This window comes from Ranitomeya imitator, chromosome 4 (genome assembly GCF_032444005.1).
Source record: "Ranitomeya imitator isolate aRanImi1 chromosome 4, aRanImi1.pri, whole genome shotgun sequence".
NCBI classification, from domain to species: domain Eukaryota; kingdom Metazoa; phylum Chordata; class Amphibia; order Anura; family Dendrobatidae; genus Ranitomeya; species Ranitomeya imitator.
Window position 1 is genome coordinate 454,537,205 of NC_091285.1, and position 12,459 is coordinate 454,549,663.

Consider the following 12,459-nt stretch of genomic DNA (forward strand, 5'->3'; position numbering starts at 1 on the left):
CGAAGAAAGGCGCTGATGTGACGAATTGGTCCTCTGCGGCTGTTGAGGCCTTTCGGGAGCTTAAACGCCGACTTACTTCTGCCCCTGTGTTGCGTCAGCCGGATGTTTCTCTTCCTTTTCAGGTTGAGGTTGACTCTTCTGAGATTGGGGCAGGGGCCGTTTTGTCTCAGAAGGATTCTGATGGTTCTTTGATGAAACCGTGTGCTTTTTTTCCCAGAAAGTTTTCGCCTGCGGAACGCAATTATGATGTCGGCAATCGGGAGTTGTTGGCTATAAAGTAAGTGTTTGAGGAGTGGCGACATTGGCTTGAGGGAGCTAAGCACCGCATTGTGGTCTTGACTGATCATAAGAATCTGATTTACCTCGAGTCGGCCAAGCGGCTGAATCCCAGACAGGCTCGATGGTCTCTGTTTTTCTTCCGTTTTGATTTTGTGGTCTCGTATCTTCTGGGATCTAAGAATGTTAAGGCTGATGCCCTCTCTAGGAGTTTTTCGCCTGATTCTCCTGGAGTCCTTGAGCTGGTTGGCATTCTTAAGGAAGGGGTGATTCTTTCTGCCATCTCCCCTGATTTGCGGCAGGTGCTTCGGGAATTTCAGGCTGATAAGCCTGACCGCTGTCCAGTGGGGAAGCTGTTTGCTCCTGATGGATGGACAAGTAAGGTGATTTCTGAGGTTCATTGTTCAGTGTTGGCTGGTCATCCTGGGATTTTTGGTACCAGAGATTTGGTTGCTAGGTCCTTTTGGTGGCCTTCCTTGTCGCGCGATGTGCGTGTTTTTGTGCAGTCCTGTGGGACCTGCGCCCGGGCCAAGCCTTGCTGTTCCCGCGCTAGTGGGTTGCTTTTGCCTTTGCCGGTCCCTGAGAGGCCTTGGATGCATATTTCCATGGATTTTATTTCGGATCTTCCTGTTTCCCAGATGATGTCTGTTATCTGGGTTGTTTGTGACCGGTTCTCTAAAATGGTCCATCTGGTACCTTTGCCTAAGTTGCCTTCCTCCTCAGATTTGGTTCCATTGTTTTTTCAGCATGTGGTTCGTTTGCATGGCATTCCGGACAATATTAAGTCTGACAGAGGTTCTCAGTTTGTCTCTAGGTTTTGGCGGGCCTTTTGAGCTAGGATGGGCATTGATTTGTCTTTTTCTTCGGCGTTTCATCCTCAGACTAATGGCCAAACTGAGCGAACTAATCAGACCTTGGAGACCTATTTGAGATGCTTTGTGTCTGCTGATCAGGATGATTGGGTGGCTTTCTTGCCGTTGGCCGAGTTTGCCCTTAATAATCGGGCTAGTTTGGCTACTTTGGTTTCACCTTTCTTTTGTAATTTTGGTTTTCATCCTCGTTTTTCTTCTGGGCAGGTTGAGCCTTCTGATGGTCCTGGTGTGGATTCTGTGGTGGACAGGCTGCAGCAAATTTGGACTCATGTGGTGGACAATTTGACGTTGTCTCAGGAAAGGGCTCAATGTTTTGCTAACCGTCGGCGGTGTGTTGGTCCCTGGCTTCGTGTGGGGGATTTGGTTTGGTTGTCTTCTCGTCATGTTCCTATGAAGGTTTCTTCCCCTAAGTTTAAGCCTTGGTTTATTGGTCCTTATAAGATTTCTGAAATTATCAATCCGGTGTCTTTTCGTTTGGCTCTTCCAGCCTCTTTTGCCATTCATAATGTTTTCCATAGATCTTTGTTGCGGAGATATGTGGTGCCCGTTGTTCCCTCGGTTGATCCTCCTGCCCAGCTGTTGGTTGAGGGAGAGTTGGAATATGAGGTTGAGAAAATTTTGGATTCTCGTTTTTCGAGGCGGAGGCTTCAGTATCTTGTCACGTGGAAGGGTTATGGCCAGGAGGATAATTCTTGGGTTGTTGCCTCCGATGTCCATGCCGCTGATTTGGTTCGTGCTTTTCACTTGGCTCGTCCTGATCGGCCTGGGGGCTCTGGTGAGGGTTCGGTGACCCCTCTTCAAGGGGGGGGTACTGTTGTGAATTCCGCTCTTGGGCTCCCTCCGGTGGTTGTAAGTGGCACTTTTGTGAGTTCTGCTCTTGGGCTCCCTCTGGTGGTTTTAAGTGGAATGGCTGCTCCTTGGATTTAGCAGTCAGCAGCTGCTTCCACTGATTGTCTATTCTGCTCGGCTATTTAGCCTGGCTCTTTCCTTCAGCTTGTGCCACTTGTCAATGGTTCCTGGTTGGATTCACATCTCTTTGGATTTCCTTGTTATCCTGACCAGTTCAGCAAAGTTAAGTCCTTGCTTGCTCTTTTCTTTCCACAGGTTGTGGACTAATCCGTTCTGTGCTTTCTATGTTTGTCCAGCTTGTCAGTATGAATTAATTCAGTGTAGCTGGAAGCTCTGGGAAGCAGATTTACCCTCCACACCTTTAGTCAGGTGTGGAGATTTTTGTAAACTCTGTGTGGATTTTTTGTAGTGTTTTATACTGACCGCACAGTATTCCATCCTGTCCTATCTATCTAGCTAGACTGGCCTCCTGTGCTCATCCTGGTTTCATTCTGTGTATGTCTTTTCCCTCTCCACTCACAGTCATTACTTATGTGGGGCTATCTATCCTTTGGGGATTTTCTCTGAGGCAAGATAGTTTTCCTGTTTCTATCTTTAGGGGTAGTTAGATCTTAGGCTGTGACGAGGTGCCTAGGGAGTGTCAGGAGCATACCACGGCTACTTCTAGTGTTGTGTTGAGCTTAGGGACTGCGGTCAGTACAGGTACCACTTCCTTTAGAGCTCGTCCCATGTTGCTCCTAAACCACCAGATCATAACAATGCCCCTCCCATCCTGGTATATGCTCACCCCATCCTGGTATATGCTCTCCCCAACCTGGTATATGCTTTCCCCAACCTTGTATATTCTCATCCCAACCTGGTATATGCTCCTCCCATCCTAGTTTATGCTCCTCCCATCCTGGTATATGCTCCCCCCATCCTGGTATATGCTCTCCCCATCCTGTTATATGCTATCCCCAACCTGGCATATGCTCCTCTCAACCTGGTATATGCTCCTCCCATCCTGGAATGTGCTCCTCCCATTCTGGTATATGCCCCCCCCCCATCCTGGTATATGCTCTCCCCATCCTGGTATACGCTCTCTTCAACCTGGTATATGCTCTCCCCAACCTGGTATATGCTTTCCCCAACCTGCTATATGCTCCTCCCAACCTGGTATATGGTCCTTCCAACCGGGTATATTCTCCTCCCGTCCTGGTATATGCTCCCTCCATCCTAGTATATGCTCTCCCCATCCTGGTATATACTCTCCCCATCTTGGTATATGCTCTCCCCAACCTGGTATATGCTTTCCCCGACCTGGTATCTACTCCTCCCAACCTGATATATGCTCCTCCCAACCTGGTATATGCTCCCCCATCCTGAAATTTGCTCTCCCCATCCTGGTATGTACTCTCCCCAACCTGGTATATGCTTTCCCCAACCTAGTATATGCTCCTCCCAACCTGGTATATGCTCTTCCCAACCTGGTATATGCTCCCCCCATCCTGGTATATGCTCTCCCCATCCTGGTATATACTCTCCCCATCCTGGTATATGCTCCCCCCATCCTGGTATATGCTCTCCCCATCCTGGTATATGCTCTCTTCAACCTGGCATATTCTTTCACCAACCTGGTATATGCTCCTCCCAGCCTGGTATATGCTCCTCCCAACCAGGTAAATGCTCCTCCCATCCTGGTATATGCTCCCCCCATCCTGGTATATGCTTTCCCCAACCTGGTATATGCTCCTCCCAACCTGGTATATGCTCCTCCCAACTTGGTGTATGCTCCTCCCATCCTGGTATATGCTTTCCCCAACTTTGTATATGCTCCCCCCATCCTGGTATATGCTCTCCCAATCCTGGTATATGCTCTCCCCAACCTGGTATATGCTTTCCCCAACCTGGTATATGCTCCTCCCAACCTGGTATATGCTCCCCCCATCCTGGTATATGCTCTCCCAATCCTGGTATATGCTCCTCCCAACCTGGTATATGCTCCTCCCAACCTGGTATATGCTCCCCCCATCCTGGTGTATGCTCTCCCCATCCTGGTATATGCTCTCCCCATCCTGGTATATGCTCCCCCCATCCTGGTATATGCTCTCCCCAACCTGGTATATGCTTTCCCCAACCTGGTATATGCTCCTCCCAACCTGGTATATGCTCCTCCCATCCTGGTATATGCTCCCCCCATCCTGGTATATGCTCTCCCCAGCCTGGTCTGCAGCGCCCCAGAGACCTGGTCGTTGCAGTATGGCGCTCTACCGCTAAGGGGAGCAGCGGTACGTCTGATGGCACTAAGGAGTTCTCCTGACCAGGTATCACTAGAACACATTACACTTCACACTCCGGCCACTAGGGGGAGAAAAAGGCTTTATTTATTTTATTTATTGGGCCACTCCTCACACTGGTAAGACTGGGGCTGGGGAGGAAGTTAGTCAGAAGCTGACTGAGTTGGAACCAGGCAACATCTCGTGGCAGGGGGTGTTGCAGGGAAAAGGCACAGGGGGGCCCCTGTCAGGCGTTACGGAACCGCTCCTGCACACCTTGCGGCGGTATCCTAAGAAAGAGACACGAAGGGAAGTGCCGAGAGAGAGAGGCAACATCTTACTGAGGCGCGTAGTCGGTGGCTGGAACCCCGTAGTAACTGACTTCAGGCCTTACTTCAAACTCCGCTGGACAGTTAGTCATAGGTTGGCTGTCTACCTTACTACACCTACGAAGACATAGGGGGCAACATTGGGAGAGGGGCGTCTCTAGGGTCCCGGAAGACCTCCAAGCCTTCCCGTCATACAGGTGGCGTCCTAGCCATAACATACCTGGGGGACGTTAGAAACTAGTAACATCTGGAACCAAAGAATGAGAGAGAGAGAGAGCTGTAGAGAACGAACGAACGAACGAGAACAGCAGTTGTGAGTAGGGTTGAGCGAAACGGGTTAAACATTTTCAAAAGTCGCCGACTTTTGGCTAAGTCGGGGTTTCATGAAACCCGATCCGACCCCTGTGCGGGGTCGGCCATGCGGTACGCGACTTTCGCGCCAAAGTCGCGTTTCAATGACGCGAAAAGCGCCATTTCTCAGCCAATGAAGGTAAACGCAGAGTGTGGGCAGCGTGATGACATAGGTCCTGGTCCCCACCATCTTAGAGAAGGGCATTGCAGTGATTGGCTTGCTGTCTGCGACGTCACAGGGGCTATAAAGAGGCGTTCCCGCCGACCGCCATCTTACTGCTGCTGATCTGAGCTTAGGGAGAGGTTGCTGCCGCTTTGTCAGAAGCAGGGATAGCGTTAGGCAGGGTCCATTAACCACAAAACCGCTTGTGCTGCAGCGATTTGCACTGTCCAACACCACCCTCGGTGTGCAGGGACAGTGGAAGTTTTTTTTTTTTTTTCCCCTCAGCGCTGTAGCTCATTGGGCTGCCCTAGAAGGCTCCCTGATAGCTGCATTGCTGTGTGTACGCCGCTGTGCAAACCAACTGCTTTTTTCAAAGCACAAATCCTCTTGTTCCTTCCTTTCTGCACAGCTATCTTTTTTGTTTGTCCACACTTTTTATTTCATTTTTGCATCAGTCCACTCCTTATTGCTGCCTGCCATACCTGGCTGAGATTACTGCAGGCAGGGAGATAGTAGCTGCCTGCCATACCTGGCTGAGATTACTGCAGGCAGGGAGATAGTAATTGTAGGACATTCCCTGTTTTTTTTTTTTGTTTTTTTTTGGTGGGAGATTAAGATTGGCAATTTGGCATTTCTGCTAGAGTGCCATCCCTGTGTGTGCCATCTCTCTCACATAGTGGGCCATAGAAAGCCTTTTCATTTTTCTGTATTTTTTTTTGTGGGGTGTATAAATTCTCCCTGATAAAAATACAGTGGGAGATTAATATTGGCCTTTGGGCTTGTGTGCCAGTCCTGAGTGTGCCATCTCTCTCACAAATAGTGGGCCATAGAAAGCCTATTTTATTTTTTTTTGGGTTTTATAAATTCTCCCTGAAAAAAAGGGAGATTAATATTGGCCTCTGGGCTTGTGTGCCAGTCCTGAGCGTGCCATCTGTGCCAGCCCTGAGCGTGCCATCTCTCTCACAAATAGTGGGCCATAGAAAGCCTATTTAATTTTTTTTTTGGTTTTATAAATTCTCCCTGAAAAAAAGGGAGATTAATATTGGCCTCTGGGCTTGTGTGCCAGTTGTGAGCGTGCCATCTGTGCCAGTCCTGAGCGTGCCATCTCTCTCACAAATAGTGGGCCATAGAAAGCCTATTTAATTTTTTTTTTTGTTTTATAAATTTTCCCTGAAAAAAGGGAGATTAATATTGGCCTCTGGGCTTGTGTGCCAGTTGTGAGCGTGCCATCTGTGCCAGTCCTGAGCGTGCCATCTCTCTCACAAATAGTGGGCCATAGAAAGCCTATTTAATTTTTTTTTTGGTTTTATAAATTTTCCCTGAAAAAAGGGAGATTAATATTGGCCTCTGGGCTTGTGTGCCAGTTGTGAGCGTGCCATCTGTGCCAGTCCTGAGCGTGCCATCTCTCTCACAAATAGTGGGCCATAGAAAGCCTATTTAAATATTTTTTTGGTTTTATAAATTCTCCCAGAAAAAAAGGGAGATTAATATTGGCCTCTGGGCTTCTGTGCCAGTCCTGAGCGTGCCATCTGTGCCAGTCCTGAGCGTCCCATCTCTCTCACAAATAGTGGGCCATAGAAAGCCTATTTTTTTTTTTTTTTGGGTTTTAGAAATTCTCCCTGGAAAAAAAAAGGGAGATTAATATTGCCCTTTGGGCTTGTGTGCCAGTACTAAGCGTTCCATCTCTCTCTCTCTCTCAGTCAGTGGGCCATAGAACGCCTATTTTTGGTTTTATTTGTTTTCTAAATTCTCCCTGAAAAAATCATTTTATTTTATTTGGTTTCTAAATTCTTCCTGATAAAATCATATTTTTTTTATTATTTTTTTTTCTAAAGTCTCCCTGAAAAAAAAAAAAAAAAAAAAAAAACAGTGGGAGATTAATATTGGCCTTTCTGCTTGTGTGCCAGTCTTGACTCCTGGGTGCGTCATCTCTCAGTCAGTGGGCCATAGAACGCCTATTTTTGGTTTTATTTGTTTTATAAATTCTCCCTGAAAAAATCATTTTATTTTATTTGGTTTCTAAATTCTTCCTGATAAAATCATATTTTTTTTATTATTTTTTTTTCTAAAGTCTCCCTGAAAAAAAAAAAAAAAAACAACCAAAAAAAACAGTGGGAGATTAATATTGGCCTTTCTGCTTGTGTGCCAGTCTTGACTCCTGGGTGTGCCATCTCTCTCTCTCTCTCTCTCTCTCTCTCTCTCTCTCCAATTGTGGTCCATAGAAAGCCTATATTTTTTTTCCTTGATTTGGGTTCCAAAATCTACCAGAGAAAATAACTACATCAATCATTGGTAGAAAAATATTGGCCTCTGGGCTTGTGTGCCACTCCTGACTCCTGTGTGCGTCATCTCTCAGTCAGTGGGCCATAGAACGCCTATTTTTGTTTTTATTTGTTTTATAAATTCTCCCTGAAAAAATCATTTTATTTTATTTGGTTTCTAAATTCTTCCTGATAAAATCATATTTTTTTTATTATTTTTTTTTCTAAAGTCTCCCTGAAAAAAAAAAAAAAAAAACAACCAAAAAAAACAGTGGGAGATTAATATTGGCCTTTCTGCTTGTGTGCCAGTCTTGACTCCTGGGTGTGCCATCTCTCTCTCTCTCTCTCTCTCTCTCTCTCCAATTGTGGTCCATAGAAAGCCTATATTTTTTTTCCTTGATTTGGGTTCTAAAATCTACCAGAGAAAATAACTACATCAATCATTGGTAGAAAAATATTGGCCTCTGGGCTTGTGTGCCACTCCTGACTCCTGTGTGCGTCATCTCTCAGTCAGTGGGCCATAGAACGCCTATTTTTGTTTTTATTTGTTTTATAAATTCTCCCTGAAAAAATCATTTTATTTTATTTGGTTTCTAAATTCTTCCTGATAAAATCATATTTTTTTTATTATTTTTTTTTCTAAAGTCTCCCTGAAAAAAAAAAAAAAAAAACAACCAAAAAAAACAGTGGGAGATTAATATTGGCCTTTCTGCTTGTGTGCCAGTCTTGACTCCTGGGTGTGCCATCTCTCTCTCTCTCTCTCTCCAATTGTGGTCCATAGAAAGCCTATATTTTTTTTCCTTGATTTGGGTTCCAAAATCTACCAGAGAAAATAACTACATCAATCATTGGTAGAAAAATATTGGCCTCTGGGCTTGTGTGCCACTCCTGACTCCTGTGTGCGTCATCTCTCAGTCAGTGGGCCATAGAACGCCTATTTTTGTTTTTATTTTTTTTATAAATTCTCCCTGAAAAAATCATTTTATTTTATTTGGTTTCTAAATTCTTCCTGATAAAATCATATTTTTTTTATTATTTTTTTTTCTAAAGTCTCCCTGAAAAAAAAAAAAAAAAACAAACAAAAAAAACAGTGGGAGATTAATATTGGCCTTTCTGCTTGTGTGCCAGTCTTGACTCCTGGGTGTGCCATCTCTCTCTCTCTCTCTCTCTCTCTCTCTCTCTCCAATTGTGGTCCATAGAAAGCCTATATTTTTTTTCCTTGATTTGGGTTCCAAAATCTACCAGAGAAAATAACTCCATCAATCATTGGTAGAAAAATATTGGCCTCTGGGCTTGTGTGCCACTCCTGATTCCTGTGTGCGTCATCTCTCACTCAGTGGCCCATAGAAAGCATATAGTTTGTTACATTTGTTTTCTAAATTCTCCCTGCAAAAATCTATTTTTTTTTTTTTGGGGGGTTTCTAAAGTGTTCCTGAAAAAAATAAAAATAAAAAAAAAATAATAGTGTGACATTAATATTAACATTTGTGCTTCAGTGACAGTCCTGCGTGTGGGGCATCTCTCTAATTTGCAGCCACCAAAAAAAGAGTGTGTAACATTGGGCCTGATTTTCGCTGTGGTCTCACCAACCTGTAAAGGGGTAGCTAAATCATACTGAAGTTATAGCTCACCGTGTAAGTTGTGTGACTGCAACAAATAACGTTAGTTTGGTTACGTTTTTAAAACAATGAGGAAGTCTAGTGGAAGAGGTCGTGGCCGGGGGCGTTCATTGTCAGCTGGTAATGAGGGTAGTGGTAGTGGTGGAGCATCAGGTGGTCGTGGGGAAAAAAATATTGCACCTAAGTCTGGAGCTGTGGAGCCAGGTTCGTCGTCCGGCTACACAAGGCCTCGAACGCTCCCTTTTCTGGGATTAGGAAAACCGCTTTTAAAGCCGGAGCAGCAAGAGCAAGTTTTGGCTTATCTTGCTGACTCAGCCTCTAGCTCTTTTGCCTCCTCTCGTGAAACTGGTAAAAGTAAAAGCAGCGCGTCGTTAGTGGATGTTCACGGTCAGGGACAAGTCACTTCCTTGTCCTCTTCAGCAAAAACAACAACAGAGAAGAATGCAGCAGGCGACACAACGGGTTACTCCATGGAGCTCTTTACACATACCGTCCCTGGCTTAGAAAGTGAAGCAGTTAACAGTCCATGCCCATTACAAATTGAATCTGACATGGAGTGCACTGACGCACAGCCACAGCCAGACTACTATGCTGGTCCTTTGACTCAGACCACAACATTGCCCTCGCAGGGTGCTGATCAAGAATCAGACCCTGATGAGACTATGTTGCCCCATCACGAACGCTATACCACCGAACGACACGGTGACACAGACGAAGTTGCGCAGGAGGTACAAGAAGAGTTATTAGATGACCCAGTTCTTGACCCCGATTGGCAGCCATTGGGGGAACAGGGTGCAGGCGGCAGCAGTTCTGAAGCAGAGGAGGAGGAGGGGCCGCAGCAGGCATCAACATCGCCACAGGTTCCATCTGCCGGGCCCGTATCTTGCCCAAAACGCGTGGCAAAGCCAAAACCTGGTGGAGGACAGCGTGGCCATCCGGTTAAAGCTCAGTCTGCAATGCCTGAAAAGGTATCCGATGCTAGAAAGAGTGCAGTCTGGCATTTTTTTAAACAACATCCAATTGATCAGCGCAAAGTCATCTGTCAAAAATGTTCTACTTCCTTAAGCAGAGGTCAGAATCTGAAAAGTCTCAATACTAGTTGCATGCATAGACATTTAACCACCATGCATTTGAAAGCTTGGACTAACTACCAAACGTCCCTTAAGGTTGTTGCACCCTCGGCCAATGAAGCTAGTCATCAACGCAACATCCCTTCCGGCAGTGTAGGACCACCATTTAGCGCACCACCTGCTGTATCTGTGCAGGTATCTTTGCCAGGCCAAAGCAGTCAGGGTCAGGGAATCACCAGTTTCGTAGTAGGAAACACTGCATCTAGGGCACCGGCGGCAACAATACCATCTCCCACCGTCTCTCAGTCTGCCATGTCCACCGGCACCCCCGCTAGTTCCACGATCTCCAGCTCTCCAGTCCAGCTCACCCTACATGAGACTATGGTTAGAAAAAGGAAATACTTAGCCTCGCATCCGCGTACACAGGGTTTGAACGCCCACATAGCTAGACTAATCTCGTTAGAGATGATGCCCTACCGGTTAGTTGAAAGCGAAGCTTTCAAAGACCTGATGGACTACGCTGTACCACGCTACGAGCTACCCAGTCGACACTTTTTTTCCAGAAAAGCCATCCCAGCCCTCCACCAGCATGTTAAAGAGCGCATCGTCCATGCACTCAGGCAATCTGTGAGCACAAAGGTGCACCTGACAACAGATGCATGGACCAGTAGGCATGGCCAGGGACGTTACGTGTCCATCACGGCACACTGGGTAAATGTGGTGGATTCAGGGTCCACAGGGGACAGCAAGTTTGGGACAGTTCTGCCTAGCCCACGGTCTAGTAAACAGTTGTCTGTAGCCGTTCGCACCCCCTCCTCCTCCTCCTCCTCCTCGTCCTCCTGCAGAAGCAAGAGCTCGTCCACAGACCGCAGTCGCACAAACACTCCATCCGCACCTGCCACTGTTGCACACCAGGTCTCCCATTATGGGGCAGCTACTGGCATACGTCAGCAGGCTGTATTGGCTATGAAGTGTTTGGGCGACAATAGACACACCGCGGAAGTTCTGTCCGAGTTCTTGCAGCAAGAAACGCAGTCGTGGCTGGGCACTGTAGATCTTGAGGCAGGCAAGGTAGTGAGTGATAACGGAAGGAATTTCATGGCTGCCATCTCCCTTTCCCAACTGAAACACATTCCTTGCCTGGCTCACACCTTAAACCTGGTGGTGCAGTGCTTCCTGAAAAGTTATCCGGGGTTATCCGACCTGCTCCTCAAAGTGCGTGGACTTTGCGCACATATCCGCCGTTCGCCTGTACACTCCAGCCGTATGCAGACCTATCAGCGTTCTTTGAACCTTCCCCAGCATCGCCTAATCATAGACGTTGCAACAAGGTGGAACTCAACACTGCACATGCTTCAGAGACTGTGCGAACAGAGGCGGGCTGTTATGTTTTTGTGGGAGGATACACATACACGGGCAGGCAGTAGGATGGCAGACATGGAGTTGTCAGGTGTGCAGTGGTCGAAGATTCAAGACATGTGTCAAGTCCTTCAGTGTTTTGAGGAATGCACACGGCTGGTTAGTGCAGACAACGCCATAATAAGCATGAGCATCCCCCTAATGCGTCTGCTGATGCAAAGTTTGACGCACATAAAGGATCAGGCGTCTGCACCAGAGGAAGAGGAAAGCCTTGATGACAGTCAGCGATTGTCTGGTCAGGGCAGTGTACATGACGAGGTACCGGGCGAAGAGGAGGTGGAGGATGAGGAGGATGATGGGGATGAGTATATTTTTAATGAGGAAGCTTTCCCGGGGGCACGGGAAATTGGTGGCGTGGCAAGGCCGGGTTCTGGTTTTTTGAGGGACACAAGTGACGTAGATTTGCCTGCAACTGCCCCTCAACCAAGCACAACCGCAGATTTGACAACGGGAACTTTGGCCCACATGGCGGATTATGCCTTGCGTATCCTCAAAAGGGACACACGCATTACAAAAATGATGAACGATGACGATTACTGGTTGGCCTGCCTCCTTGATCCTCGCTATAAAGGCAAATTGCAAAATATTATGCCACATGAGAACTTGGAACTAATATTAGCAACAAAACAATCAACTCTTGTTGACCGTTTGCTTCTGGCATTCCCTGCACACAGCGCCCGTGATCGTTCTCACACGAGCTCCAGGGGCCAGCAGACCAGAGGTGTTAGAGGGGCAGAAATCAGAAGTGGCGTTGGCCAGAGGGGTTTTCTGACCAGGTTGTGGAGTGATTTTTCTATGACCGCAGACAGGACAGGTACTGCAGCATCAATTCAAAGTGACAGGAGACAACATTTGTCCAGTATGGTTACAAACTATTTTTCATCCCTTATCGACGTTCTCCCTCAACCGTCATTCCCATTTGATTACTGGGCATCCAAATTAGACACCTGGCCAGAATTGGCAGAATATGCATTGCAGGAGCTTGCTTGCCCGGC